Here is a 5,607-nt window from a genome sequence, read left to right as displayed (position 1 = left end):
GTGCAGTGTTGTCATTCACTTCATAAATTCCTGCCATCCTTGGTGGTTTATGTCGAGTACTCTAATGGCATTCATTGCTCGCCATATCCTCAATCATTTTTTCAGCATCTTCAGGTTATTTGTTTCTCAAAGAACCCCTGCCACAGCGTCGATAAGCTGTGAGGTTGCAAAATTCAACCCATTACATAACATTTGTACTCTCTTCCGAGAAGAGAAACCATGATGAGTACATTTGCATAGGAGATCCTTGAATCCTTCATGAGCCTCAAAGAGTGTCTCAAAATCCCCCTACCTGAAAGCTGAAATCTCTTGCCTTGGTCTAGTTGTCTTGCTTGGCGGAAAATATCTTGCAAGAAAATTTTCCACCATCTTTTTCCAAGCGGTGATGGATCTAGGAGCTAATGAAGTGAACCATCTATAAGATGCTCCTCTCATACTGAACGAAAATTTCCTCAATCTGATTGCATCATCTGAGACTGAATTGATCTTAAAAGTAGAGCAGATTTGGAGGAAATAGGACAAGTGAGCATGAGGGTCTTCATCGGCTAACCCATCAAACTTAACAGAATTCTGAACCATTCCAATTGTACTTGCTTTGATTTCAAAGTTGTTTGTTGGGACCGTTAGTGCTTGAACACTGAATTCTTCACCGATGAACTGTGGCCTCTCATAGTCCAACAAAGTCCTCCTTGGTTTGGCCATTACTGACAGTTCACTTTCTTCAATTTGGACCTCTTGTTGTCTAGAACTCTCAACTACTTCCCTTTTATCTTTGATGCAAGTTCTCTCAATTTTACTATTTGGCTCTATCAAGTTCGCTTTGATTTACGCATGGCATAAGATGTGTACCTTGCACAATATCAACACTCAAAAAGTCAAAAACCAATAGTGGAGATAACAATGAACAAGATAGTATATACAGCAATAATAAATAAAAATAAATAAATAAAACAAAACAAGAGCAACAAATAAAAAAAAGAAAATGGCTAAATCAACAAGCTCTATGTGTTCCGAGTATTCCTTGTGGGTCCCCGGCAATGGTGCCAAAAACTTGGTGTGACTCCCGCAAGTGCATGGAGTCGTCAAATAATACCCTGTGAGTGACATAGGGGTCGTATTCCATGGGGCCAAGAAGCTTCCTTACTTCCTCTTTACTCGTTGTCTCGCCTACAAATTCAAGGAGTGCTCTAAATTACTAAAAAAAAGGGAAAAAGAACAAAAACATTGTGTCCACACGGCCGGGTGAAAGAGTGAGATTTCTATGGAAAAAGATGGTTGATAAGTGTTTGTGTATAAGTAATACAAAGTATTCTTTTCTTACATTGAGCATCACTTTTATTAGATTTTATCGCTTATGCATGTGTGTTTGTGGTCTTTTGTGCATATAGGGTTGTGGAGACAAAGTTGAATAAAAGAAAGCAAAAGTAGATCGTGGATGCAATTGTTGATGAAGTTCTTGGGTTGAACAAAAGTGAAGACACGAGTTGTGCTCAAAGACATGTGGGTGTGTGCCAATCTCCATTGTGTTAAAAAAATACACAAAGTGGAGGGCCACAAAGGCAGTCACACTCACATGTTCTGACTTGTGTAAACATTAGTGTGGGATCGAAAATATGCGTCTGGCATCATAAAAAGACACCAGACAATATATCGAAGCACAAATGTCGTATTTGTTTTGTGTGGGTTCTTTCATTCCTAATAGGGGCAAGCCCCTATTATTAATTACCCCAGATTAAAAATCTTAGGAACCTCCGATTAAGGGCAAAAGTACAAGAGACAAAAGAATTTGCAAATTATAAATTTTGTTATTTTATTATATAAACATATTGATTACATCACTTATATGTTGATATAAATGACTTTATACATATATATATATATATATATATATATATATATATATATATATATATATATATATATATATATATATATATATCGTTGCCGCGGCCTATGCCTTGCCACCACGTTGCCTGCCGCGTTGCCATTTTGAGACGTATATTTCATTGCCGTCTCTTTTTTTTAATAATAATTTTGGTTACTATCGTGAAATGAATAGGCCACCACTGCCTATGCATTATCATCGTTATATATCTCATTGTCGCCTTGAGATAAATTTAACCATCTGTCTTGAGACAAGCACCCTAGTTGTTGCTTTTAAGATTAGCGAAAGATGCTATCATCTCTAGATCGCGTTATATATCTCATTGTCCCCTTGAGATAAATTTAACCACTATCTTGAGACAAACACCACGGTTGTTGCTTTTAAGATTAGCAGCATGCTACCATCTCTAGATTTATTTATTTAGTTCTATTTCAATCCACAATTATCATAAAAAAATATTTATTTGCGTGTATATATATATATATATATATATATTTGGGGATAGGTGTATATACCCATGTGTATGACACTTGGGGCATTTTCTGCATGTTTCTAATTTCAGTGAGCCATGTGCTTCTTCTTCTTTTTCTTTTTTTATATATATATATATATATATATATATATATATATATATATATATATATATATATATATATTTGCATGCTTCTCATTACTTTATTGCATATATGCATGTTTTCTCATCCATTCTTTTATATATTTTTTTTACTTTTCATCTCATGCATGCTTTCTCATTCTCTTATTATCATTATTTCTTTTAATTCCATGCCCTCTCTTTTTCTCTTGCACGTATGCATGCCTCTATTTTTTTAATTTTACACATATGCATGCATGAGATTAATGCTCATGCTCATGCGTTCGTATGCATGCTTCTTCTTCTTATTATTATTTTTTTATTATTTATATATTTTTTATTGCCATATGCATGCTTTCTCAACTTTTATGAATGTGTATGCAAACTTTTTTTATGCCCGTATGCATGACATGCTTCTCATTCTTTCCATTGAAATAACTCCATGCTCTTGATAATTGTGAGGATTTTTATTATTATTATTTTTTTATTTTATTTTATTTTAATTTTTTTTCCTTTCCTTTTCTTTATGTCAAGTATGTATGCTTCTTATCATGTCATGGACACAATAAATAGCATGTTTTTTATAATGGTGAATCCCTCCATATGCTATACGTATCCTTGCTAGGCCATATATATTCAATGTTTCAACTCAAAAGTCTTTCTAGAGTTTACATTAATTGGGTACGTACTTGCATGCATGCTTCTCTTTTCTTTCCTGCGTATGATCTCTCGTGAATTTTCATGCGTACGCCTCATCATTTATCACTTCATTTCCTTTCATTTTTTCTTATGCTTGCATGGTTGGATTTTTTTTCTTTTTTTTTTTTTTAAATCAAAGGCTACTGAATATTAGCAGTCTACTTATTGTTGCCTCAAAATTATGCCAAGAACATAACACTTTGCCTAACTCTTTTAACATAAAAAAGGATGGAATGCATATTGGGCGTTAAAAAAAAAATTAGCTAAATAAACGAGCACACGATTTTGAATATAAAATTCGGGTATTTGGTTTTTATCGCCATCTATTGGAATCAGCCTGAAACATAGGCACCGCAAGAGCCATACTTCTTGCCGAAGACAATCAGCTGTAGTTTGTCGTAACCGGCAAGCACACAAGCACCGCCAATGGTTCGGAGAATGTTTGCTCCCGCACCCTTGAACAAAAGCTTTGCTCCTTCATTCTTCAAGATTTGAGAGAATGCATAAAAAGAGCTCTTATACTTCATAGCTTCACCAGAGGTTATCATCATTCTTCTGCAAAACCATGTCAATAGGATATGATGCTAGCCTTGCTTTGTTCGTGACCAGCCAGCCGAAGTCAAAGCTCGCGAAGAAACTATTCTGCAGGCTTCCGATCAGAAGCATTGGCTTCAGAGAATCATACATTCCGAAGTAGAGACCACGATAAACCATGATTCCAACACATGAGATGTTGAAACCATGGTACAGACCAGCAATACCATCAGATTTCAGAGTTTTATCCTTGATCGTGCAAGCAAAGCAATCTGAGATTTTCTTGTGAGGCTCAGAAAGACGACCGGCCTTGATCATTTCATCCTGATTCTAGCTAAGAAGCTTCACATGTTCAACAGGAGCTGTCGCTGTCTTCGAAACAGCAACAGATGCACCATCCATGAGAAAGTCTATGGCAAAGCTAGCAAAACCCTTCTCTGGAGATGCATGAGCAAAGACAGGTGAGACCATCGGCACCATTGAAAAGTCACAGGTTGCCTTGTACGGCTGCATCAAAGGTACCCCATTAACATAATTTCCGGTTGTGAAGCGCCCACAACCTTTTGAATGGCAGACGGGTGGTGTATTTGATTTGCCATGATTTGCTAATAAAACCAACAGTGCAAGATCGATAAGTCTCCTCTTGTTCCCACAACCTCACACAGGATCCAAGGCGGACAACGAGAAAAAAAAGAACAAGAGAAGTAGAGGAGCTAGGAGGCGGCAGGCGTGCTTGAAGGAAGGCATGCTTGGCGGCATTATCTCAGCCGTGCAAGCATACCCCGACGGTGAACAGTGGCAACGGCAATGAGCAGCGGCAGCGGCATGCTTGGCGGCATTATCTCAGCCATCAAGCATGCCGCGGTGGTAAATAGCGGCAAAGGCGATAAACGATGACAAGCAACGAATTTTTTTTATATATATGTACCTATGAATACCGGGAGAGGAAGAGAAATATACCTCTTCTTTTGTCTTCTCTTTTTTTTTTTTTAATTCTTCTCCTCCCTCTTTTTTCCAAATCTTTCCCCCTTTTAAAAGAAATTTCTTTTCCTTCTTATCATTATCCCCAGATCATCTCGTTCTTACCCTAACCTCCCGTGAAATCCCAGTAGATCAAACCCGTGCAGCGGATTGAAATAAGATAAGATTTTCATTTTTTTTTTAAAATTTAAATTTATATGTATAAATTTTAATTAATTAATTAATTAATTTTTTTTAATTAATTAAGAAAATTTTATCATTATTATTATTTATTTATTTATTTTTATCTTTTATTTTTTATTTTTTTTTATTTTATATATTTTTTTTATTTTTTTCCTTATTTTGTTTTATTTTATTATTATCATTATTTTTTAATTAATTTCAAATTCGAAATTTGAAATTCAAAATTTTTTTTTCTTTTTAACATTTTTTAAAAAAAATTATATGTATATATTTTAATTAATTATTTATTTAATTTTATTTTTGTATCTTTTTTTATTTTTTTTATTTTTTTATTATTATTATTATTATTTTTATTTATTCTTATTATTTTTGTTATTTCGTTTTATTTTATTGTATTTTTTTTAATTAATTTCAAATTCGAAATTTGAAATTTAAATTTTTTTCTTTTTATCATTTTTTTTGTTTGTCCCCCTTTTTTCACGCGAGATCCCCTCATAATCAGACTAAATCAGAAGAGGATAAGATTTTATTTTAAAAATTTAAAATTTTAATTTTAAATTTAAATTAATTTGTTTAAATTAATTTTTTTAAATTAATTTTTTTTTTAATTAATTTTTTTTTATTTTTTATTTTTATTGTTAATTATTTTTTATTACTATTATTATTATTTTTAATTATTATTATCATTATTATTATTTTTTTTTTGAAATCCAATTTGCCTCGGTATATGTAT

At 33.3% G+C, this 5,607-nt stretch overlaps 1 non-coding gene and 1 pseudogene across 1 annotated transcript; one reads left to right on the top strand and one right to left on the bottom strand.

Moving 5' to 3' along the window:
- The first annotated feature begins 214 nt into the window (after window positions 1–214).
- Window positions 215–321, top strand: LOC120250837. Its single transcript, XR_005533171.1, has one exon. It is a non-coding gene; the product is annotated as a small nucleolar RNA R71 (small nucleolar RNA).
- Window positions 322–3,508: 3,187 nt separating this feature from the next.
- LOC120284050 lies at window positions 3,509–4,028 on the bottom strand (annotated as a pseudogene).
- Window positions 4,029–5,607: the final 1,579 nt, after the last annotated feature.

The sequence above is a fragment of the Dioscorea cayenensis genome, chromosome 19 (genome assembly GCF_009730915.1).
Source record: "Dioscorea cayenensis subsp. rotundata cultivar TDr96_F1 chromosome 19, TDr96_F1_v2_PseudoChromosome.rev07_lg8_w22 25.fasta, whole genome shotgun sequence".
Lineage (NCBI taxonomy): Eukaryota > Viridiplantae > Streptophyta > Magnoliopsida > Dioscoreales > Dioscoreaceae > Dioscorea > Dioscorea cayenensis.
The sequence above is the reverse complement of the archived record's forward strand: the minus strand, read 5'-3'. Positions and strand labels throughout refer to the sequence as shown.